A 27,756-nucleotide genomic window follows, 5' to 3' on the forward strand; every position below is an offset into this window, starting at 1 on the left:
CTTATGGGGATTGATAAATACAAACCAAAGCTTTCAAAGTAACACTTCCCAAAAAATACACACACAAAAATAAATATCAGTAATATCTGCCAAAAGTTAAAAGATATAAAAATGTATATCCTTAATAAGAACACAAAAAAACACCAAACCCTTTCACTTAATTATATTTTTTTAAATGTAAAGGTGACATTTTTTGAGACGTGAACTTGACATAAACAAATACATCATGTCTTTGTCATGACAACTTGACATTATCAAGACAACATGATCCATTAATCTGTCATAAACATGATTGTCATTATAACTGTGTCATGAATACAATAACTGTGTCATTATTATTTTTGTTGTCCTCAGCTACAGTGGTAAAAAAATAACATTTGCAATTAAATATCATTAATGATGATATGGCACCTAGCAGTAAGGTCTAATTTTACAATGCTTGTAAGAACATGTCTGCTGGGAAACAAAGACATGCTCAGTATGCTAACATTTATTGCATTTGCATTTACAGTTGAAGTCATAATTATTAGCCCCCCTGTTTATTTTTCCCCAATTTCTGTTTAACAGACAGAGGATTTTTTTCAACTAATTTATAAACATAATAGTTTTAATAACTCATTTCTAATAACTGATTTATTTTATCTTTGTCATGATGACAGTAAATAGTACTTTACTAGCTATTTTAAGACACATTTAAACAGCTTAAAGTGACATTTAAAGGCTTAACTATGTTAATTATGCTAACTAGACAGGATAGGCTAATTAGGCAAGTTATTGTATAATGATGGTTTGTTCTGTAGACTATCAAAAAAATCTATCTTAAAGTGGCTAATAATTTTGACCTTAAAATGGCTTTTAAAAAATTAAAAACTGCTTTTATTATAGCCGATATAAAACAAAAAAAGACTTTCTCCAGAAGTAAAAATAGTCAGACATACTGTGAAAATATCCTTGCTCTGTTAAACATGATTTGTGAAATATTTAAAAAGAGAAAAAAACAAAACAAAGGGGGGGCTAATAATTTTGACTTCAACTGTATGTACAAAGATATGGTCACCAAGGTGAGACAATAGTAATTCATGTTTTGAAAACTGATAAAAAATATTAATGTATGACATGCATTCTGGAATAGAGTGAACACCATGGTTTTGTAAAAGACATAATGATAATATAACGATATCCATACAGCAGTGGATATTAACGTGTATCCTGTCACATTTGCCGTGCAAAAACAGTGCAAAGTTAAACGCACACTGTGTGTGTGTGTGTGTGTGTGTGCGCGTGCGTGCGTGCGTGCGTGCGTGTGCGCGCGCGTGTGTGAACTTTGTAATGACATTGTGTGACTCATGTTTTATTTAATTAACAATCCAACAACACTGTGCAAATACAGACATAAAAAACATTTTATTTTTCTACTCCACTATCTCTATTCCAACATTTCCAACATTTATCTTGAAAGAAGTGATCAGAATACACTAGACATGCCATGAATCACTAGTTTCTCATAAAAAGATAGTAGCAGATTACTTATGAAGACTACCTTGATCTTGGCCTGATTGGGTGTGGATTCAAGCCCCATTGCCATGTTGGGCACATATTAGAAGTTAATGGGAAAAAAGTGTCAGGTAAGAAAATTAAGGTTCCAACTGAATCAGGTATTAAAGCTTCATTGATGTATCTTTAACAGCACACAATAGCTGATGAAGCAGGCAAACATTTAGTTTGAAGAAAATCAAAATAAATCAAATGGATACCAATTTAACTTGTTAAATTGCCATGCTGCCCAATGTGGTGTCTAACTTTGGATGACAGTTACATGGTGATAGTACAGTTTTACCTCAGACAAACAATTACCTGCCTATCTGAGGCTATGAAATCATAGCTTTCCTGCCCGGGGGAATGTGGTAAGGGGAACCTTCAATGTTTTACACTGGCGCTCTGCCAAAATGACGCATCGGATCACTTTCCTGAGGTAGCACTGGCATAAGAACCCCTGCTAACTCTCACTCAGAAATCATTATGATACTAAGATCATACATATAAGCTAAGCAAATCTTTGGTATGCTCTAAATTTTGAGATTTAAAGTAAGTGATAAATAAAGATCTGTTTTACAAGGGTTAATACTTTTTAAAGGTCTCTCTGAAAAAAAAGTTAGTGTATCATATTTTTCTATTTATACATTCATTCATTTTCTTGTCGGCTTAGTCCCTTTATTAATCTGGGGTCGCCACAGCGGAATGAACCACCAACTTATCCAGCAAGTTTTTACGCAGCGGATGCCCTTCCAGCCGCAACCCATCTCTGGGAAACACACACACACACACACACACACACACACACACACACACACGGACAATTTAGCCTACCCAATTCACCTGTACCGCATGTCTTTGAACTGTGGGGGAAACCGGAGAACCCAGAGGAAACCCACGCGAACGCAGGGAGAACATGCAAACTCCACACAGAAATGCCAACTGAGCCGAGGCTCGAATTTTTCTATTTATAATAATAGAAATAAAAGATTTCCATATGTGCATAAGGCAAATTTGTACTTTAATATATTTTACATCCCAGAATGATGACCATAATCGTTTCAAAAAACCCTTTCTGCCAAACAAGGCCCCTGACGCTCTGCAGTATCCACACCAAACATTTAGACATCAATTGTTACATCATTTAAATAGGTCAGAAGTAGCATCGGCCTCTGCCACATAATAAGCCGAAGAGAGATGCAGTTCTTTCAGTCCCTCCACAAAAGTGTTCTGGCTCTTTATTCTGCCCTGAAACTTGATCGGACAGAGGACAGAAGACTCATACAATCAAGGATGGCACTGAAGGAACTGCACCTCTGAAGACAGACAGTAACTCACAATTAATGAAGGGGAGAACAGCACATCTGTTAAACACTAAGAACCAGCATATAAATAAATCATAAACGCTTACTCTTCATGAAACATTTTGCGCTACTTATAGTGTAAATCTAAATAATATTTAGCATTTCTATTGCAGTATGCATGACTTTGCATTCGTATGCAAAAAATGTACTTGATTTCTAAATAATGTTATTTGGGTAGAAACATTATTCTGTCTGTGGAACAAAGACATCTCGTTTTCATTATTTGTGGCATGTCCTCAATCATTTTAATTAAGCTGTGACAGCTTGGTTATAGCCCCTGAAGGAAATGAATGAATAAATAAATGAATAGATCAAATGTGAATGAGCTCGAAAATGAAAGGCTATGAAGAGAATCACTTGAAATTACAATAATTGATTGCTTTTGTTCCAGGTAATATCTGACACCTGATAAACGTCAGTTACACTAGAGTCGCATGGTTACATGACTAGCCCAAGCAAAGGAAATGAAGTCCACTTCATTAGAAATACAATAACCTGATGGTGACAAAAGTCCAAGGTCTCCTGCCAAGGGGGTTTAAAGCAGGTGATGACGGGGAAAGAGTTGATCCGCGTTGGTTGGAGAGGCTAGTAGCGATGACCATGAGGCCAGGCCAATCTCATGGGTAATGCCAACGCTCAAAGGAAGCCAACTGTTCAGTGAGCTCAAGAGCGTGTTACTTGTTTCTTAATTAACCTCCCGCCCCCATCTTGCATCATGTATTGCAGAAGTCTTGTCAAGTGACAGACACAATGCAGCTCTTTTCAAGCAAGCCCCAGGGAATCCCTCCCAGTGTTTACTTCTGAACCTTAGGCTTCAGGGTTATTTTATCCAAATGGCTTGATAGATCCAAGTCAGAATATCTTTTATTGCAAGCGATTGTCTGTTAAACTTCAAATGAAATCTCATTTGACGACAAAGACTAGCCACAGAACATCACAAGATGTGTTTTTGTTTCCAATGCAGGACACTAGCCGCCTTTCATATCCGAAATGAACAAGACTAAGAGGGCCTAGTACAGCTGCTCTAGTAGAAACAAGTGGAGGAAGAAATGAAAGCATAAATTCATCTCATTTTCAGCGCTATTCCAGGTGGCTAAAAAGACACAATGAGCTCCGGAGCCCTCACAGGAGGCACCACAAAATAGTCTGCTGACACAAAAGAAAGACCAGCACTTCACGAATAAACCCAAGAAAGCTCCTGCAAAGCAAAAACAATCTGCAAAGTGCTGATGACCAGGTGGAAATGTACTTGGGGGTTCAATAAAAAAAATGTCTGTGGAGTCTATAGTGTGTGAAAGCAGTATAAAGGTGGGGGGTTACATTTGCAAACACATATTCACAAAGTGCCATTTTGACCTAATTTCACCTGGGATGAGACTGATAAAAAGAAACAATCAGTAAGCACAATGTGGCACCCTTTGACTGAACACATCTGCACTTTAAACAGGGAAAGAAATAAAGAGGTATTGGGGATCTGTGCTTACAACCTTGATGTTCTTTTTTACTATGTGTATAGCTAAAACAGTTTAGTCAAACAACAAAAGAAAAACTCCACGATAGTGTTTTCATGACTCATGACCTGTTTTCACTGACTTGTATGGTACAGTATACTTCGGTATATTTGAAACAACAAACTTCTTGAGCTGATGATATCGTGCGCGCGATTTTTGAAGTGCTTCTGACATCCGATCCCTTTATAAACAGACAAACGCGAGAGTGATGCATGAAAAAACAAAGGAGAAGCCTGAAAAACGAAGGAGCGGATGATATTTTCACCAACCTAAAACATTAACAAACTGCCGTGTATAACTATTATCATCGCCTTTCGGACTATTATGAACTCGGAATGATGGAATTACTTTTTAACAGAGGTTACATGTGCTGGTGAAGATTAAAGATACAGATTTAATAGAAAAATTAGTAATCAACATTTACACACAAGTATTTATGTGTATAAAGCTACTGCTTTGTGAGAAGTGCTTCTTATATGATATGTGAACCACCCATACAGCTTTAGTGTAGACGTTTTCTTGAGCGAGAATGATGTCGAATGAAACTTTCTGTCGTACACCACTCACCAAAAGTGTACCCTTGGTAGCCTTTAGGCAGTGGAAACACAAGCCTTAAAAAAGTGACCCGTACCATACTGTACCACCCAGTGGAAACAGGCCATAATAACGGCAACCAGAGAAGCAAACAATGTCACATATACTGTCCTGCCCATGGACGCTGCACATTACAAACACCTTGCATAAGGGTTACCTTTCTTTTTATTCAATGAAAAGATATTAATAAAGTATATACGTCTTTTTAGAAATTTAAAATGGTAATAATTTTTAAGGGATTTAAGCTATCGATGACCCTTAAACACGTCATCACTGTTTGGTGAAATAGGTCTAGCTACAACATTTGGTCAGACTTTACAATACAGGATATGTATTTCCTGTTAGTTAATGCATGCATGAACAAACAATGAACAATGCTGGGAATAAAAGTTTATTAAAGAAAGTAATATTATTGTTAGATAAAGTTAGTTAAAGAAAAAACAAATGTTTGTTCAATTCATCTCAACTCATGATGCATTGACTAATTTTAACAAGGACAGCATTTGATTTAAATAATATATTAGTAAAGATTGATTAATAAATGCTGTACAAGTATTGTTCATTGTTTGTTAATGTTAGGAGGAACATTTACTACATGTCCCACATGGTAAAGTATTACCCATCATTTCTGTGAAGTCTGAACACAAGACATTTTTTTTAAACTGACACTACAATTGAAAGCAATAACATGCATCTAATAAGAGAAATGCAACAATTCATTTAAAATTGTTCAGTCACAACAATGTGCTACATATAAAACTCATCTCTGTACAAGTGAGGCATTTATATTACTCAATCATCTAGGTCAGTGTTTCCCAAACCTTGGGCCCTGTACATTTTAAAAGGAACCCTTTATTTCACTGTTAAAAATTATCATGATTAAACTTCATCTTAATATAACTTTGATACATAAGACTTAAAATAAGTAGACCACATTTCAACTTGCAAACATCCAAATAGGCCTCAAGAAAACAATGACATATCCTTTTTTAAAATGATTCCCCTTCAAATCTCTGTTCTTTTCATCATTTCCACAGAAAACCTGAAAATACGAGGACGACTAGTTTTCAGAGTACGACTTCTAGACCGGGAACTAATTAATAAAATTCCCAATAAAACTTAGTAACGTCAACTTTTACAATATCACGCAGAAAAATTGCATTTTTGTATCCTTAATATTATTCATATGTCAGGAAAGACAAGGTGTCTTCGAACATAGTTGAAGACAATGAGGGGCCTTGGACCTGTATTCTCAAGGTGCACATTTATTTAAACTGATGAAACATGTGCCTGAATACAACTCATCAATTCATATAAAAGGGATCAAATGTAGCAACGATCGCACAAAACTGAGGCATTAATGTGGATTTAGAGGCCATGACACATTACACCTTGTCAAATATAAAAACTCTGGTGAAAAGCTGAGCTTCTGTATCAGTGTGCTTAAAGACAGAACAAACAGTAATCATCACTCAATGCGAGGCATGACTCTGCATTTGTCCCGTGCAACAAAAGCCAATCTCCTCATGAGGACCGTCCATTGACGCTAAATAGCCAACCTACTTAATTCTCTCCTCTCCCAGCCGAACAGTGTGGCAATGGCAACAGACAGCGCTCATTTAAACAACAAAGCACATAGACTTCCATTCAGACTAAAGCTGTCCTCTTTCAAGCGTGTATTCTAAAGCCACTTTCTGTTGCCCCCATCTCAGTTACCCCCTCAGTGGACAGAAACAGAGTCCACACAAAGTTGAGCAGTTCGTGTGAGGGACTGAATGGGGTGGCCTCTCTCTCCTGGTGAAAAAAAAAAAGAATGAAAAAAGAAAAAGGAAGAAGCAATCATTGAGCCCAGCACACCTGAGGGGTGCACCTTTCGTATTGTCTATGGTGGGCTGGGTGGAAAAATAGTCAGGCGGAGGAGGAGAAACATCAAACAGGTGCGGAATGGGCATTGTGGTGTTTATGAAAGATTCTTTGATAAGGATAAAGGTGCCGCTTGAACTAAAGTGATTTCAGATGAGCTCATTGTTACAGCTCTTCTAAGGTTCACTTTTAGCACCTCGCGGGCAAAGACTTGTGTTTCTTGAGCTGCTCCATTGACAAAACCGTACATGTGTTTGTTGTTAAAGGTAAGCCAAGCTGATTTCCTTCTCTGGCTCGATGATGTGACAGGTGTGTTAGGCTAGTCAGAGGCAATATCGCATCAGGCAGATTTACTTGGCGTGATTTTTACAGTAGATGTTGACAGTTTGATCATGACATCCAGAAAACTCGAGGGATCAAACATTAGTTTGTCAGCAAAAGCTATTTTCTGTTCTAGAATATGTTTCGTTTTTAGATTCCGTTTAAAAAATACATGTAGTAGCATCAAGTTGGCTTAAGAGCTAGGTTCACTTACAGGTGTCTCAGGGCAGCAGCAGAACATGCTTCTTCCATTATAACTTCTTGGCAGTATAATGTATAAAAGACATGCTGTTTTAACAGCAGTATTTAAGATATATATATATATAAAATGTTATGTTTGAAGAATATAAAGGTTGTTCATGATGATTATATTGGAGAGATGTGCACAAAACTTTCAGATGAGACAAAGCTGACAGTGACAGAAAGTTGATATCTGTAATTCAAAATGTAAAAATCCAATTCCTGTTTGAAAGTATTGTACAAACTGCCTTCTGCTGATAGATTGGCAGAAGCAGCGCTGGTTTTGTAACCAATGCAATCTTCTGTTTGATGCTTGAGGTCTCATGGATGAGATATGTACATATATTAACCAAACAACTTCAAATAGTTATAATAGATTAATGATGAAACAATAAAGATGGAATCTTTCTTTAATGACTACAATGGACAAATACATAGATAGAAACCTTGGCACAATTAAATGCCCTGATCATCTCCTTTACATTGAGGAAAAAACCCTCCTGTCAGACTTATGCGCTTATAAGTACTATACATGGAGATGAGACTTGTCTTGCTCTCATTTGCAAAAACTGCTGGTATATTTGATACATCCATTTAATTTATTTTCAATTACATTACACATTGTTAAAGTAAATGGATTACAATAAGACTATAATGTTTTTTAGGTTAATATTAAAACATCCCATAGAGGACACTGCGCTGAAAATGGCTTATGTATAATCGAGTCAGTTTTGTCATGGAAAGAAGAAATTAATGAGTGATGTTGTAATTGAAGCATGACATTCTATAAAAGCTTACTGTACATCACACTTTAAAACTGCTCTTGCTCACTGAATGACTTGGAGTTGTTTTAGATGTTATTTTAAGACAATGGAATAAGACATTACAGGTAAACTAATATCAAAAACAATTAATAAAAACTCTTATTTGTGTGGCTGATTTTGAACCAAAAGTTATGTCACTTTCTCATGTATAACTAATAATGACACCTTAATTGTTAAGCATGCAATTCAATCAATCTATTAAGATACATGAAATTGACTATATAACATTATTATAAATTAAAGGTGTTTACTTATATACAGTTTAAATAAGAATTATTAGACACCCTTTGATTTTTTTCTTTTCTTTTTTTTTATATTTCCCAAATTATGTGTAACAGAGCAAGGAAATTTTCACAACATGTCTGATCATATTTTTTCTTTTGGAGAAAGTCTTATTTGTTTTCTTTTTCTGCTAGGATAAAAGCAATTTTAAATTTTTTAAAAAACATTTCAACGTCAAAATTATTAACCCCTTTAAGCTAGATTTGTTTTCGATAGTTTACAGAACATTAAACATTACATTCCAGATGTACAAAAAGGAACCTTTTAGCACTTGGGTGCATGTTGTATAAATAAAAAAAAACTGTTGTCTGTAAATATTTTTCTGAAATATACTATTTAAATGGAAAGTCATGCTGTTTATCAAGAGCACTTTTTAAAAATGTAACACTTTTTGTATGCACTTGCATGTGCTCTAAGCATATCTTTAAATTTGCTGAAAAAAAAAATGTACCACTTTATGTCACAAAGCAAACACCTTTAAAAAAATAATAAACTATTCATGAACATTTATCTACAAAGCTACACTATATATTTGTATAATTTTCTGCTATACTGTACACACCAATGTAGTTAAGATATTGACATTGTCATTCATGAGTATGATATACTGACCTAAAAAACGTATATCTTGGAACTTAATTGAAATATCTTCTAAAGTCTGTTGATAAATGTTTACAATCTAAGCATAATGTGAAGTTGTGTATGGAGACTTTTGCATGTGCTCTATGATTAATTTGTTTCATGTGTGATACTGCAAGGAAACATTGACAATAACACATGAGAACATTTGCCAATCAAATATAACAAAGAACCAATGTACAGTAATATTATTAACTGATTGTGTTGTATGCATTTTTTGCATAGTAAATAAATCCTATTTTCTGTGATAAGCTGTTGCTTTATAATAATCAAAAGAATTGCCAGTTAAATACTTTGTAGTTGAGTTTTTTCTCTTTCTAAAGTGATATTTTCCTTATATTCTGAGGACTGCATTAGTTCCATTGAAACAAATGTCCCCTCCAGAATTTATAACTGTAAATTTAGTCAACAGTAAATGCCGTTAAGCATGTACTCTGTACTTGGGACACCTTTGATAGCACTGAAACATTCTCTCCCGATTCCACCATACTGTAACCGGCATCATTATAGCACTACAGAAGCTCTATTTTCTACTACTGTCCTTCATTCCCAGACTGGACAGTAGTCAGTTTTATCACCTGTTTGCAGATAGAGGTGGAGTGATAACCAAAGAGTGGCAGATGATCAGCAGAAGCAGACAGTAACCAGATGGCCATAGGTCAACTGGCCACTATGGGAAAACAGCAAAGGTGATACCGCTCAGACAATACACGCGGGTCCCTGATTAAGAAAGGTGAAGGTCGCTGGAGGCGAACATTTCTCATTCTCACATCAGGGCTATTCTCCTTCTTTCCGCAGTGTATCAGGATACAGGATGTTCCATGGATTGCGTTCTCTCACTACTGTCTCGTCCCCAATTCAAACCTCCTGTGGGTTATGAAGCCGATATACGGTTTCTCCCTCAGCCACCTGACCATGAAAAGAGTGTCTGACTATGGAGAGAGAAGGAGGGTCAGTGACACCAGCCAGGGGCACTAGCTGACAAACTGCTGTTACTGAGCACACCAGGGGCAGGGGGAAAAAAAAGAAAAGAAAAATGGTGGTGGAGGGACAAGAAAGATGACAGCGGATGATAGAGCTTTACCTGCTCTTTCTCAAAAATCTTTTTCCTCATGTTGATTTAAACCGTTTAGATCAGAGCAGTCAGTCTCTGCAAAAGGAACTTGAAATGGCGCATCGAACAATGGAATGATGAATGGTAACATGTAGTGTATTTGACAACATTTGTCAAACAGTCCATGTCAAGACTGTATTATGGGTTCAGAGGAAATTTCGGTCTCCGATTACGTTCACCATTGTTATGACTTTATGAGCCAGGTTTTACAGACGGGCACAAAAGGAAGCTTGTCGAATTATTGGCTATTTACCACAAACAGTAATTTGCACAACAATGCAGTGCCATTCACTCCATGACTTGCCTGATATTGTGTATCTATGCTCATAATTAGCACTACAATTGTCGAGATTGTCCTTGAGGGAACGTATTATGCCGTTTTTAGCTAGAAAAGGAAAACTTAGTGCTAATGCCACCAGCCGAAAAAGACGAGATGCTTTTTGACCCTTTGTATTTAAAGAGTCTTTGGCTTTACTCTAAAGCAATAAATACAAACATTACGTTTATATTTTATTGTTGTTTAACAAATTTCATAAATGTTTACCAAAGGATAATGTATTTTCAGTGTTGTAAATTGTCCAAGAAGGAACGTAATATAAATAATTTGTAAAAATCCTATTGGAACTACACGCTTTACGGTTTCTATATTTACATTACAAATGACCTTAAACGATCTACAAAATTTAATGACCTTAAAAGATCTACAACATTTAAATTTTAATTAAAACAAATTAGGATTATTATTTTTTATGTCCATTATTAAAGGACGACGCGATGGCACAATAGTAGTGCTGTCGCCTCACAGCAAAAAGATTGCTTGGTCGAGCCACGGCTGGGTCAGTTGGCATTTCTGTGTGGAGTTTGATTGTTCTCCTGGCGTTTGCGGGTTCCTCCGGGTGCTCCAATTTCCGGTCCAAAGACATGTGGTACAGGTGAATTGGGTAAACTAAATTGTCTGTAGTGTATATGTGTGAATGGATGTTTTGCAGCGATGGGTTGCGACTGAAAGGGCATCTGCAGTGTAAAAACGTGCTGGATAAGTTTGCAGCAGTCCGCTGTGGCGACCCCAGATTAATAAAGGGACTAAGCCAAAAAGAAAAAGTATGAATGAATGAATGTCCATTATTAATGGCAAAGTCAGTGTTGCAATCACAACACTTAAGTCAATAAAAATAAAATTTCAGTGCACATGCTTAACGGAGGAAGACAAACCTAAATTGTGAGATAAATAGAAATGTTTCATCACAGTACAAGTCTAAGCCTTGTAAGCTAATATGCTTGTGGTATTAAAGCGCTATGAGGATCATTACACTATGAATTCATCACTCAAGCTTTTCTTTCCCACAAGAGAAAAAAAAGTACCTTTGTGCTCCACCCAACCCTATACTGTACATTGCTTTAAACTCGATATGTCGGAGGTGAACAGAGAGAAATGCGGTCATAAGAACAGAAATTTAACAAAAGGCTAGCTCCTCTGAGACTGATACTTCAATGCAAGACATCACAAGACTTTTGAATAAAGAGCGTATAAAAAAATTAGCAGGTCCGTTTAATGCCACACACACACACACACACACACACACACACACACACACACACACACACACACACACACACACACACACACACACACACACACACACACACACACACACACACACACGTATATATTTATATATTAGAGCTGCACAATATGATATGCAATATATAAAACAAGCAAAAGCTCTTAATTTCTTCTGACTGTGAAATCTAATACATTTTTTTTACTTGGTATAAGATTTTTTTTTATATTTGGATTAGAAACAAGACAAAACAAAGAAAGAACGTATTTTTTTGTATTGTGATCATTTAAATTCTGTACCCGTGTACTGTTAGATTCTCCAGAAATTTGTCAAATAGTGCTTTTCAAAGCATCTTCTGAAACTGTTATTATATCGCAATATTTATCACAGAAAAATTAAATATTGTAATGTCCGACACTTCCAATATCGTGCAGCCCTAATATATAGATAGATACATTTAAGTCAATGTTCTGGGGCACAGCGGTATAGGTTTTGGGTAGCACAGGGGACTGGTGTTGAAATTTAATTTCACCTCTCCGTGCTGCCATTAATTGCTTGAGAAGACACACAGAGGTTTCTTTTACAAATTGGTTACACATCTTATACCCCGATCCTCTCCATTTTTTATGATGAGGTTTAAACAGGGTAAACTGTGCTGGACAGTTCTATTTGTTCATTAGAATTATTCACACTATTCATACAGTATAGACACTCTTGTAAACCTGCTTTTAATTATCAGTATGACGACAGTCTCTATTTCCTAAACTGAATATGAGATGTAGAACATAAATGGAGAAAAGAACAACATAAAAGGAAACAACATAACAACATAAAAGAACAACATAAAAGGAAACAACATAACAACATAAAAGAACAACATAAAAGGAAATGGAAATATACTATTAATATTACTCAAGGATAATATGTATTGCTGTTTTTAAGTAAAATATTCTGATGTATGTAATTCCAAACATTTGTGATATCTTTTATACAGTATGGACAAATAATACAGTTTTGTTCATTTGATGTTTGTGATTACAGCGATTAGAAAAAGGACAATAAAGCATCAGGAATTCAAACCCCACAGTGAGCCAGTGATTAATCTAGATTTTGGCTTTTTTAATTTCTGTAAGCGGTTTACGTGAACATTAATTATGTTTCACACGTTGATCTGTTTGATCTGTTGGCTGCGGGTACTGTTCCTCACTGCAGTGATTAACCTGAGTGAAAAAAAACAAAAACAAAACGCTGGCCTAGATTTCCTTATGACCTGAAATCTACTACTGGATGACTCATAAATAGAGATATATTTCTGTAACTGATAAGGTCAGTCGCTACGCGCAGCTGTGCTGGGATTGGAGGCAATAACGTCTTTGCAAACCAACGTCACAAATGATTTTGTAATAGCTAATTTAAGGAACCTCTGCATTGGCTATGAGGCCGAATGCTACACCAGGCTTTGTTGCACAGATGGTGCGTACAATACCGATTTACAAACAGTATAGTTCTTCAAAGGCACGGTCCATCACAGAATGACAATTACAAATTTGCTGCCATGTCAATACAAACCTGTGTGTGGTATATAATAAGCTAAATGTTCAGAATTTTTTATTGTGATTTTACTTTAAAAATACCAATGTATTTTCACCCAAACAAAACAAAATAAACAGGCTTCAGTGGTGTTTTGTAGCTTGTTGATTTTCAAAGTAACTACTTTTGTGTTACACAAAAGACAAACATGTTTAGAATGACCTCTTTTTAAGTTTCCTTTACTTAGTAATGATTGGACAATGTATAATAAACCAAATAAATCTAGATCTCTGTTATTGTGCACAATTAAAATATATTAAAGATTGTCCATTAACGGAAAGTTCTAACAAAATACTGGCCTCTCATACTGTAGTATTTTTAAATGTCTGGGTAAAAACCACAACTTTTTTCCCCGTTTAACCCTTAAAGACCTAGAGGTATTTTGAGGGCACCTAATGGGCCTATATTATTATTTATTTTTTAAAGCAGTTTTATTTTTATTTTAGCAGTCAGACTCAAGTGTCATATATTATTTTAAACAGGAGAACCTGAAGTTTCAATCTGTATCATTTAAAGGTCCAGTCTAAAACTTTTTTTGGTCCAAAAACATATGAACAGAAAGAAAATATTCTACAATTTTCCAGAAACGATTTTTAAAAAAAGTGGCATTTTCTAGTTATTATAAACAAAACCTTATGAAGTTTGTTTTTCTTTCTTTAGAAATACATATTATGATGTTTTATACTTCCACAATAAATTTTGTCTACATCCACCATTCCCTGAGCAAGTTATAGCAATTTATTTCAATGTTATTTCAAGGCGTTTTTCAATGGGGGGAAAAAATGCATTTATTTACTGACAATGTATTTCCCCAAAAGTTCTGGGAATGAACTAAACAGAAAAAAAAATGTTACAAAATAACAGAACACTGAAGCAAATTTGACTTTTTTTCCAAATAATATATTTTTAGTTACCATAAACAACACCACTTATAATAAACAAATATAAAATAAGAAAATAATAAATAATGTGTCAAAGTCCAAATAAACATGGTTCAAATCCTCAGTAAAAAATAGATATAAATATTTACTATACTATAAATAGTTACATAACTAAACTAGATTCAATATGGACCATCCTTAGATTTTATGTGCCAGCATGGATATGGTTGTCTGCGGATATGTATATGGTTCGCGTGCAATGCAGACAAACAGCCCAACCTTTATTTGCGTCCTTTGAAAACAACAAGAGCAGCAGTTCGTCTTTGCTGTGTCACTGTTTTGTCATGTTTTTGTGCTGTTGTGCATGCAAAAGTACTTAGTATGAGAATAATTTCATGCAAAACTTTTTTTTAGCGTTTTATTTAGCCGCGCGTAAATGTGCAGCCTATCTCTCATTCCGTGTTGTTCAAACAGCTGATTGTTGGTTCACAAAGCGAAACCTATGCTTATTGGTTGAGATAGAGCGAGTTTGAACCAATCTGGGCATGGAGGAGGGACAATGCATCCATATATCATGTCTGGTTTGTCCGGAGAGACAAGTGACGAGCGTTCCTTTGTCAAATCAGCGTTGTCAAAATTTGATGACGTAACCACACTGATTCCGGAGCCTCTGAAAGTCCGTGAATGTAATGTGATACAGCGATGGAAAGCTGAGATTCTCTTCTTTATGCCAATCTTTGAATTGTATGGATCGGATCAGCGGATCAAAAGTTATTAAACATTTAAGAGCAATACTTATTTTTAGCCGCGGGCGGCTGTCTCGGTCTTTAAGGGTTAAACACAATATATTTTATTTTAAGAAACATTGAAATATTTTGTATCAGTAAACATTTTAGGTTAAATAATTAAAATGAATCTTTCTACTGTATTCATTACGGTTTCAAAAACACAGATTTCTTTACAATTTAAAATGCGATCTTTGAATATTTTTCTGCTGGACATACTGTTGTAATAAAAAAAATTATAAAAAATTTAAAATAAAAAATTCTTATGCATACCTTAGGAACAGTAAATGGTATAGCAGAAAACAGTTATCATCCCATGCCTATTCTGTGATTATTTTACAACTGCTTATTCATTTGGGCAAAAGACTGGGAATAATAAACCACAGTAAATGGCAGTAAACAGTGTGTCTCCAAGCAATTGTGTTTAAACATTACATTAAAAAAAACTTATAATAAAAAAATAAAAGTTTGCAAAATCATGTAGCATAACAAGCTGTTATGGCTAAAAATCAGTAGAAGTGAATGTCAATAAGCTGATTCCATACATGCATATAAAAAATGGCTAAAAATGTCCTTTATAAAATATACATATATTATAAAGCAATAACTCATAAAGTAGTTGACCTGCAACTTGTGCAAAGTGCTTTACGGTAGCGCTTGCTGCCTGAGGGGTATAAATCCCATTCAATTTTAATTGTTTGTTGATTAAACATGATGCTGTCGATGAGATGAGATGAGATAGCATTCTCTTCCCTGCTATTGTATGCAGATGTGTGACAGGGTTTCATCTGCCTAGAAGTCGATCCCATGTCCCCGGCTTGTGTGTCTCATCATGGCAGCGAGTATCTCTTTCTTTTATCTGTCACTTTGAGTTGAAGAACGACTGGATATCATTAAGCACTGTGGCTGTACTCGTTACCTTGTGGTCTTGACACTTTCTCTGGCTTTGCTGCGTCAGTGAAATCAGTTTGTGGCATCATTTAGAAGGACATTCAACAAGACTGTTTTTTGATTTTGCAACAAAATAGAAGTTAAGTAAAACCAAAGTAAAAGAACAACACTTTTAGCTTTTCTTTAGCTTAGTCTCTCATTTAACAGGGGTCGCTACAGTGGAATGAAACGCCAACTACACTGGCATACGTTTTATGCAGTGGATGCCCTTCCAGCCACAACCCATAAACTCTCTCACACACACACACACAAACACACACACACACACACACACACACACAATCACACACAATCACACACAATCACACACACAATCACACACACATTCACTACGGCCTTGTTTATTCAATATACTTGGGGTGCTTTCACACTAGCACTTTTGGTCGCACCTGGGTTCGTTTGACACCAGAGTACAGTACGTTTAGCTAGTGTGAACATGTCTTCTGAACTCAGGTGTGCACCCACGAATCGGTGGCCTGTAAGAGGCGATTCACTTCTGGTGTGAATGAAATCATATAACGAAAGTCAACCGCCAAATGAACAAACTATCCTTTTCATAACGCTCATCCATGTGTGTGTGTCTGTGTATCATGTACTGTACCTGTGACAAGCGGGACTGAGCCAGGGCAAACAGTGATAAGGTCTGCTTGTCTCCTCCAAAAACAGCTTCTGCAGACATCACATTATGTTCTGAAATTTTATAATATTTTAGGGGCAGATGGACATGAGTTTCTTTCTGTATGTCCAAAATCAAAAGATTCAGTAAAAGCAGAACAACCATGACGTGTATACGTCTTCCCATTTGTAATAAAATTTAGCAATTTGCTTTCGTGTCCGTCACCTAGCAACAGCTGTACACAACACAGCAACTCAATAAAGCAAGCGTACTGGGGTTCAGAAGGAAAAAAGACAGTGTGAACACAAACCGACCGAGAAGGTGGCGGGGGGGACAATTGAACTTGGGCAGGCAATTAAACCAAGTGTGAAAGCACCCTTACATGGCATGTTTTTAGACTGTCAGGAAAACCAAGCACACCAAATCAAACACTGGAAGAACTTGCAAACTCCACAGAGAAATGCTAGGACTCGAACCAGTGACCTTTTTGCTGTGAGGCTACAGTGCTAACCACTGAGCCAACGTACCACTCATACAGTAAATCAATAAAAAAAGATACCAGTTCACACTGCATTTACACTTTACTTGAACGTTTTAATTTATCGAACATCATTCACAATTAATCACAGTAGTCTTTATGAATCACTTACATGCATTCAGAAATGTTGATATTGGGTTTGATGACAACTTTTAGGTTGTGTTTAAATAGGGACCTGAGTTAAAGGCACGGTGTGTAATTTTTGCCACTAGAGGGCATGTATTTACAACCAACAAAGGCATACTTTGATGACACACTAAATTAGTGTGTCATTTTCAATACATCCTACAGGACTCCTGCAGAAATCATGTTCATAAGCTATGTTTCCATCCAAAAATGCAAATTAACTTTAGGTGCAAAACTGGAATATCACATAAAAGACATGCGAATAAAGCAGCATTTCCATCCAACAAGTCAAAGAAAACAAAATTGTCACTTCTTGGTTAACTGGTGCCAAATATCAAAATTAAAGAAGAAATTTGCTGCGGTAGGAAAAGCTGTATGAATCTTTTCTTCATTTAATAAATGACTTGGTCCTCAGAAGACACTATGCTGACATGCAATGGACATGTGGTGGCCTTTGAAGGCATGTGACGCAGAGCACTGATTCTCTTAATTAATAATATATACCACTAATATTGGCAATGCGGTGGCGCAGTAGGTAGTGCTGTTGCCTCACAGCAAGAAGGTTGCTAGTTCGAGCCTCAGCTGGGTAGGTTGGCGTTTCTGTGTGGAGTTTGCATCTTTTCCCTGCGTTCACGTGGCTTTCCTCCGCGTGCTCCGGTTTCCCCCACAGTCAAAGACATGCAGTATAGGTGAATTGGGTAAGCTAAATTGTCCGAAGTTTATGAGTGTGAATGAGTGTGTATAAATGTTTTGCAGAGATGGGTTTTAGCAGTTCAGAACAACTGTCCAACCAAAGGCAAAATACAAGATGGTGTCACTTGAGCAACAGACATCTTTATGACAAACACAGTGCATAATATAAGACAGAATGTGGCGGACAGTTGAGAACCCGTATTTGCTCGATTGTGTGACTGGCACACCTTTCCCCTGCTGCTGTTTTGTGTGCGTGTGCGTGGGTCTGTCCATACATTTTACGTACTACCCTAAGACATTATAATCACCTCATGGTCCACTTCGGTTCTTTGCTTGTCAAAGTGGCCACCGGCTATTATAAAGTCTATAGGTACTGCCAGTCTCTGTTCTAGATTTGTTTACGTACCTAAAAGTTTACAAGTAATGTATCAAAATTCCACTGATTTCCTGAAATAAACTTTGCATTTGGGGATAAGCACAGCTCTTTGATAATGAGCAGAACTCTCCTTGCTCTCTAGTACTGGATAAACTCAACATGTAGCATATTCCACTTTCTTTTTCTACTTTGGAGGAAAGAGATGATAAGTATCACTGCTTAAATCGGCTTCAAAATGTTTTGTGTTTTTTTCACATTGAAATAATTGATAAGAATCAGACATAGGATATGGATATATCCTGGATATGTATACAAAAAAAAATGCATTTCAGACAGTGTGGAAAGACCTTAAAGCTAACAGCTGCTAAAGCGAAATGAGAGCTCCGAAGCAATTGTTAATGAGAGACGAGCGCAATGCAGTACAAAAGCAAAACAGCTTTTATTATACCACATTTGCCCACTTCCAATTCTTCAGGTGATAATCGCATGGGAAAGAAGCAGCGCTGTTTTATCATACTTAACAAATGTATTATTATGTGTTATAATGCTGCTTTGTGCAGTCTAATAAAATACACAACATTTTAAAGCATATTGGTATCTCTCTGTTTTCTATAAAACCAAACCGTAAACCAACTGATGTAATTAGCATGGCCACACAGGACACAGTTAATGTCACTAGTTAAAAATTGCTTATTTCTCTGCATGAGAACCTTCTTCTAATTATTTTGGTTAATATAATGTATGTGCGCAAGTCAGCAAAATATTTCACACTGTTTTAAAAGATTTTGGATATGTTGTCCTTAATCATCCCTGAGCTGTAATAATAATAATAATAATAATAATAACAATGAAAATAAGTAAATAAAAAACTTTTGTCCTGTTTTCAATCCAAATATCTAAAAAAAAACTTATGTTAAAAAAATCTTATAGCCTTATGCCTTGTTATCTGAAAAAGACACCTCAAAATTATTATTATTATTTTTTGCTTAAAACAAGCTAAATTGTTTGCCAATGAGGTAAAAAAATGATCTTAATGAGATATATTCTCAAACAGAAGTTAAGCAACACTTAATTTTTTCATGCCATTTTTCTTGTCTAGTAATCTTGATTTAAGATTTTTTAGATATTTGGACTGGAAACGAGACAAAATAAATAATCAATAATAATTAGAATGTAATGTTTTTATGGAAACACGTCATGTATGTCACGTGACACACCGCAGCCACAATAGCGCTGTATGACAGATGTATTCCTTTTATTATGCTTTTCCGTTTTAACACAAAGTTTATAAGTGAGTCTTTTTTGTTGTTGTTTAAGAGACATATAAATGATCTTGATCGTGATCTATAACGTGAGATGGGCATCGCCTTGTTTACTTGCGGCCATGTACATGCCTCATTCATAAAAGCAGAACATGCAGGATTCAGCACACAAATTCATCAGTTACTCGAAAAATGCATGCAAGCAAGTGGCTGACCAGTTGGGAGAAGAATAGATTGAACTTTATTGTTACTTTCACTATGTGCATCTGATATGAATAATACACATCGGCAAACTATATTTGAATGGATTGTTAGACTTTTATAGGCTTCCTTGTGTGCTTTACAAACTCTAAATGTATTGTTTTACTAGTACTTGTATTTACATGTCTAAAACATAAAATAAGCATTGGGTGGCTAAAAACACTGCATAACTGTGATAATATGACATGTCTTTGTCTGGCTCAGCACCAGCCAATGCACAGCTCAGTTTGAATTTTTCACATCATGCTTGTCAAGCTTGATAACAAGTAAACATCAGCACCAGGGACATTACGTCTCTGTATCGCGTGACACGACGAATCAATTATGAAATTTGTTGTCAACGCTTTGACAACTATACTATAGTATAACTATAAATTCTATCAAACTTTTAATGCTTTTTTAAATGTTCTCAAAAGACTGAAAAAATGCATAAGGGAAGAAATAGCAATAAGCTGTGAATAACCTTAATTGAATCCACCCATTACAACCACTGAAAGTTCCTAATATTTTCCTACCAATCTACAAGTTGCATAGAAAACCATCTGTAAGCCAGGCTCGATTGTGGTACTTCTACACTATTTCCAACAGGCATGTTTCAAGTGTTGTCAGAATATATTAGATTAACTTTTTGTACTCCGCTGAACTCAATCTCTATTCATACAGTAAATTGTTGCTTCAATAAAAGCTCCCATCTTCCATTAAAAAGTAGGCAGTCAAATTTCAGGTAATACACAATGTAATTGACAGCTACCATAACAAGAATTATTTCAGACCCAAGGGCACAGTGTTGTGGCTGCTTAAGTGAATGCCTATATGTTAAAAATACAAGTAGTCTAATTTTGTGATGAGAGGTAGGCAGAGTGGCCACCTTTGAATGCGACTGGAACAAAGCATTTTGTTCAAGGAGAGATGCAATAAACATGGGGAACACATCAAGTATGTGCATGATTTCTATCTCTGCAGGTGCACTTTATAAAAACAATGTCATATCAATTTTCTCTGGAAACTGCTGGTGGGATTTTTTTTTAAACTAAACCTGCCTATGTTGAGTTTTACAAACCAATATTTAATACAGTTTTTAACCTTTAAGTAGTTTAGTCATGCAATTAAACTTTTTCTTTTTTCCTTTCTAATCATAGCATATGTAATATTTAATTTTGATTTGTTTTTATAAAAAAGGATTATCATATTTTTTACAGTAAATTACAGAAAAGAAGGACTGAACTGCAATTCAGTGTAACAACAGCCAATGTGATGAGATGTCATAATTACCACAGTAAAGACCAGAAAAACACTACTTATTGTATTTTTAAATATTTGTATTTTGTCACTATTATTCAGACCAACATGGTTGATTTTTGCTTTCAATTTCCCTTTAAAAGCAAACCACCCCACAAATTTAATATTTAGTCATGATTTATACTCATTAATTAATTAATTAATTCAAACTTGTGTGGTAATCAATTTTGGATGACTTTTCAGCAACTATTAATATTAATTTAAGTTGTTTTACTTCAGAATAAATGGCAAAAAAATACAATTGTATTTATCTTCATATTTAACTTCCTTTCATTTAGACCAACCCCAATTTTCATGTTTGTTAAAGTGCCCAAATTTAATCTGATAAATTATTTTCTACATATTTTAATAGGTACAGGACAGTGTAGGTATGTTGCTTAATTTTTACATAAACACATAAGGCCTCTGCAGGATGAAAGAAGTTAAATATAATAGCTTTAAAAAAAATAAACATATGATTTCAAAATGTAAATATTTAGAACAAAACAAGTTGTTTTAGAAACACTTAGTAGTATAAAAATACAACATCTAACAGGGGTTGCCACAGTGGAATAAACCGCCAACTTATCCAGCATATGTTTAACACAGCAGATGTCCTTCCAGCTGCAACTCAGCACTGGGAAACATACTGTCACATGCACACATAAACTACGGCCAATTTAGTTCATTCAATTCACCTATAGCACATGTCTTTAGACTGTAGACTGTAGGGGAAACCAGAGCACCCGGAGGAAACCTACACGAACACAGGGAGAACATGTAAGCTGCAAAAAGAAATGCCAACTAGCCCAGCTGGGTCTAAAACCAGTGTACTGTTAAACCAAACTTTTATTTTGACAGGTTTTCATGATGAATCCCGAGTATGCTTTGTGTAATAATTATTTTCTCAAATGAAATAAATCCTGCAGTGACTCTCACAGCAGATCTAGAGATAAAGTTTCTATACTTAGCAAGCAAAATAATGCAGAAAACCCAACTAAACAGTGTGTCTGCATAATTAAATCACACAGATACAATGAAAATGCTGTTTCAGTTGATAAAGTTGTAAATTATGAATAGACTTCATGATTCTCTGGGTGTTATACCCCTCAATGATTAAACAGCAGAATGATAATATGATTACAAATTCTTGAAGGATCAATTAAGACTTTAAGATCTATGGACATGCAAATACTTGACCCATATTTTTAGATATTTATTTTCAGAAATAAAAATACACTTCTTACAAATTAAGAAAATATTGCAAATCAAATGTTCACACAGACAAGATTTCATGTCTCATGTCTCTTTAACTTTGAATAGTCATGTACCTAACAAAATGTATTAGACTTATAGCATTTATATCCTGCTACTCTGATTATGTAAAACATTTCTTTTGGTCACACTTTTAAGACAATTTTAGAACAATTTTAAACGCAAACACCAATTTCATTTTAAGGACCCTTTTTGTGTGATATTTTACAGAGACGATAATAATAAAAATATATTATATATTGTTTTGCCTAAATGCATATTTCACACACAACAAAATGCATGTTACGCATAAATGCAATTTGCCTGAAAATAAAGTTTTATTTTGTTTAACCAGGAGCAAAGAAAGTGGAAAAGTGTCTTTTTTCGTATAGATTATAGGTCATGTGCACCCTTGGGGCCAGACTTGAGTTTCAGACCCAAAGACTCTTTTCTTCTGATTTTTATCAATACCCTGACAGTGATGAAAGACACGTTTTTTATGCTCGGACATCTATTCAAATGTGTCCCTCCCTGCCTGAAACTGTTGAAAGTCTCATAAAAGCAAATGTCCAAAAAAAAAAAAAAAAACTGAAGTCGCTGTAGTCGGCCATTTTGTGAATGAGAATAGTATACAAATTAGATCTGGTGGACTTTGTTACTGGTAGAAATAGCTTACTTTAACCTATTAACTGTTTCAATGGACAGTAATTAAAAGTGCTAAACTGAATGTCCTCAATAGACAGGTCAAGATCCCAGTGAGGTTTTCCTGAAAGTTGAGCTTGCTGCATCAATATAGCAACATACAGAGAAAGAATTATTTCAGAAGGAGACAGAAGAGAACAAATGCTGGATTTTCTGAGCTGTTCTAATAAGAATGTCACAGTGAAAAGCCAATGGCTGAAAATAGCATGTTAACAGCTCATGTCAGTCAGTTGTTGACAAGAGGCCTGCAATCTCTCAGTGTAGTGCCTATCAATATTCTAAACACAGCTCCTTCAGTGGAGCAGCTCAAGACAAGACCCTAACATGTGTACAAGAGTCCCCTCTCCACAGTAAGTAGACCACCAGCTGTCTGCTTCTCAGTGCACAGCCTCTGAAACTTTGAAGAAGTTAAAGGACTACAGTCTACTAGTCAAGAAGCAAAAAAGTCAATGCTTCAACAAGTATTCAACAATACAAGGGCAACTTACTTGGCCTAAAGGCCGGTACACATTAAGGTGACTCAAAACTACTGTAGCCCATGCGAAAACCAACTGTGTTGTTGTCTCACGTCAACTTACGTCTGGTTCAATCTGCACCAAAAAGCTGCGTGTGAACACATGCGTGCACAAAGGGGTGAAGCCAAATGAAATAAGAAAGCACATTGTGCTCCTGCATGGGAGGATTTAACATTTCGCACCCATAAGGGGGAAATGGCATGCTTTCTCATTCATGTTCCTGTGCAAAGCATAAACAAAGCAGCGTTCTGTAAAATGATCATAAAAATTATCACTCACTACGGAGAGATTTGCTCCTGCAAATATGTCTGATGATATAAAAATCCACATCATCTCCAAATATTTGAAATTACAGCTGGCCTGTTTAGGTTCCTTCTTGACTTGAATTGTTTATTTGCTATGTCACTTCTTAACATTCACTCTCCCATTCATTGCTGAATAACTAGTCAGAGGATTCTCAACAGCCGATGACTGACACTGATTCTACATGCTGAATTGGGCCAATGATCTCTGATGTGCAACACAATAAACCAACTAGCCTGGAAGAAGCCTGATGTTGGCTGATGGAAAACCGTTAACTTGAGCCTAAAAACTATCCTAAAAAGCTACTTTTATATTATAATAATTTTTTTTTAGCTAGAATTAGTTAAAATTTTAGTAATTATAATCATAACAAAGGCTCATCATGGTGGCGCCATGGGTAGCACCATCGCTTCACAACAAAAAGGTTGCCTGTTCGAGCCCCGGCTTGGTCAGTTGGCATATCTGTGTGGAGTTTGCATGTTCATGTTGCGTGTTCGCGTACATTTCCTCCGGGTGCTTTTGAATTAAATAAGCTAAGTTCAATTCAAAAGTTTAGAAATAATTCTATAATGGGAATCATCTTCCCTTTTCAGTATAAAATAAATAATTATTTAGTTAAATTTATTTATATTAATTAAAATGTAAGTGATTACATTTAAAAAAAAATTTCCACCAGATTTGGTTGGTTTGCTACAATTAATTGGTTCAAATAACCAAATCTTTACTTATAACGTGAAGTTTCTAACAGCTGATTTTTTGACAGTTGTGCACATGCATTTTATATGTTAGTGTGGCATACATGCAATAAAAGTTATGAGCTTGGCTGTGTTTCCTGCTAGCTTATTTACTACTAGCAGAGTTTTATTTTATTTTTTAAATAAAGAAAGAATCACAACAACAGTAAGGAATTGATTTTCAGAATCAAGTCCATCGGTTCCTGAAATAGGAATTGGAATCAATTCCAAAATTTCTTATTAAGCGTCTCCTGCTGAAAGAGAAGCAAATTGCATTTACGATTAGCCTGTCTGCTGTGTTCCTTCAGACTAAAGCAAAATTTGACTTGAATATAGGGTTTATTTTCCCCAGGAGATATAACACAAAACACAAAATCGAATATGTTTTGAACAAGTGCAGGGTAAGTAAATTATGGAAAATTTTTATTTCTGGGTAAACTAATAGATAAATCGACATGCAATATAGAACCAATACTGTACTTACTCTTAGATACTCTCAAGTCCATGTATATCGAAGTTGATATTTAGCTGCATCATGTTGGTGTTTGTAACATCTCATTTTTACGAAGTGGGTCGTTAGCCAAACACTCAAGCCCCAACCTGGAGGACCAGGACATACACACATACACTATGGACAATTTAGCTTACCCCATTCACTTGCAGTATATTGCATGTTTTTAAACTTATGGGGGAAACCAGAGCGCCCGGAGGAAACCCACGGGAACACAGGGAGAGCATGCAAACTCCACACAGAAATGTCACTGACCCTACCGGGGCTCGAACCAGTGACCTTCTTGCTGTGAGGCCACTGTGCCACCAGGACCAATTATAACAAACTCAATATAATTTTAAAAATGAAAAGTGAATTTACATATGTATGTAAAGTATAACATTTGAACTCGCTTGTGTATGAAAAGAGTATGTACTTCTATTTGTATATATGTCTACAACGGAACACAAAATCCTATGAAAACTTATTGCTAGGCAACTATACATTTTTGGGTACAACAGTTACAGTTGTTAGATGTTGATACAGTGACTGACATTTTCAAATATTCCTTTATACTCTAAAAAAAGGGATACGTCAGACAAAGATGCTTCTGATAATAAATGTAAGCTATTTACATAAAATAATGCGTATTACAGGCCTATTCATTTCATTTTTAAAAAATGAATTCTTTTGTTTTGTGCATTGATGCTGATGTGAACAGTTCTGCATCGCAATGCACCATAAACAAGATTATATTTCACAGCCCTTGCTTTTGACATATTTTATAGGGGCTAAAAGTAGTTCTGAGGTGGCAATTACTGAATGCATCTTAAAATCTGCTCTACACATTTTATGAGTAGAAAGAAACAGCCATGGTATCCAATTTTACCTCAACTTGAGTCATTGTGCTCCTTAATGTCAGACCAATAGAGGACGGCATTTATGTCTCAGCAGGCAAATCTTTATCTCTATTAACACAGCTGCAATTTTTTGTCCATTTTGACCGAGCGCTGAGAATGTCTGTTGTTGCCCCTGCATCTTGGTAGCCAGTTTACTTTTTGACATTTAGCTTGAATGAAAATCTGCCTCAAATGTTACAGCTGTTTCCCTGGTTACACTTGATGTTTTAACTTTAAAATAGTCAAGCCAAAATAAGATTGGCTGAATGTCATGTTGACAGTGACTGACGTAAGCACAAGGTGTAATTTTGATGTTGACATTTATGACATATTGCATAAGTCATTGGGGGTCTGATCGGGATTTACCAGTTATTGTCAATCAAAATGGAGCATGTGTCTTTAAAATGACAGTGCTCATTACCTTGTTCAAAGGAAACCTAAGTTGTGGCGTTTTCTATTAGGAACTTGTTATTTAGCGCTGGTTCTCTGTCTCTTCAGCTTTGAGTGATGAGAAACTCTTCAACATTTCATTATCTCTGACAGGGTACATCCAATATCTACCTATTTAGGTGATATCATCTCTACTACTGTCTTGTGAACACCATAATTATCTCAAAGAAGATGGAGGGCTGTCTTCAATAAAAACTGAGCCTAATTGTAAAGGCGCACATACTTTTGATGTCAAAAAGATTGTACTAATCTTTCTACACTTTTCTACACTACAATCTACGGCAAACATCAAAAAGCTGCATCATTTAATTATCATAGCTTCATTTATTTCTAAAGCAAAGTTCAGGAGCAATCTCATTTGATTTAATACAGCAACGCTGTGATACCCAGCAGAAAAAACAACACTTATTGGCTGAGTGCAGCTTATGTTGTTTAAGTCAACTACTTGAAAATGCAAATGAACGGGTCCGAAAAAAATTAGCTATTCACAGCAATAATGAGCAAAGGTTATAGGTGAGGGTATGAATAATACTTGACTAACACTGTCTGACAATGAGCCTAATGCAAAAGTGGGAAAACTTAAAATTCCACATTTCATCTGAAATGTAGACTAGCTGCTATTTGAACATGCAGACCATGCAACCAAGAGCAACAATTGCAGACTTAAATTTAAGACAACATGCAAATGCAGAAAGCTAAGGTTAAACAATAAAATATTTTTTTTATAATTAAGGAATACACTTTCATTTTAATAGAGTTAAATAGATAGTTCCCCCATCCAGCAAAAATACTCACTTTTTATTCACCTTCAAGTTGTTCTAAACCAGTGGTAGGGAATCTATGGCTCGCGAGCCAGATGTGGCTCTTTGACCAAAAATATGTGGATCTCCAGCTGTCTCCCTTTAATACTTTTTTGCGGTTAAAAAATTATAACCATCAATGGAAATCCAAAAGTTTCCTATTAAAATCACAATTACAGTGTTTTTTTTTTTACAGCAAAATAAATAAGAACTCAGTTTATAATAAAAGGACATTTCAACTTATCAGAGTGTACAGAACTGTGGAAAAATAAATTTGAATCAAGAACCCAATAAAAGGTAACCTCGTGCACTTAAATTCAAAAAACATTCATAAATGGTGATGGTGTAAAGATTTTTTTTTTAATTGTCCTTTTTTAATTTATAGACTTATATTTCTTTATTTCT

At 35.5% G+C, this 27,756-nt stretch overlaps 2 protein-coding genes across 5 annotated transcripts in view; one reads left to right on the forward strand and one right to left on the reverse strand.

The window, feature by feature from the left end:
* fsta (follistatin a) overlaps nucleotides 1-27,756 on the reverse strand; it is a 201,913-nt gene that overhangs the window by 171,487 nt on the left and 2,670 nt on the right. The gene's annotated exons all lie outside the window — the stretch shown is intronic.
* The window catches only part of si:dkey-3h3.3, a 150,608-nt gene continuing 129,576 nt past the window's right edge, over nucleotides 6,725-27,756 (forward strand). Inside the window, exon 1 of one of the 2 annotated variants that reach the window (XM_087250965.1) lies at nucleotides 6,725-6,939. The gene's annotated coding sequence lies outside the window, so the exon portion shown is untranslated. Of the gene's footprint in view, nucleotides 7,132-27,756 lie in introns of both variants that reach the window. The other variant, XM_087250964.1, reaches the window with a different exon arrangement.

Source organism: Danio rerio, chromosome 5 (assembly GCF_052040795.2).
Source record: "Danio rerio strain M-AB ecotype USA chromosome 5, GRCz13ab, whole genome shotgun sequence".
Classification (NCBI taxonomy): domain Eukaryota; kingdom Metazoa; phylum Chordata; class Actinopteri; order Cypriniformes; family Danionidae; genus Danio; species Danio rerio.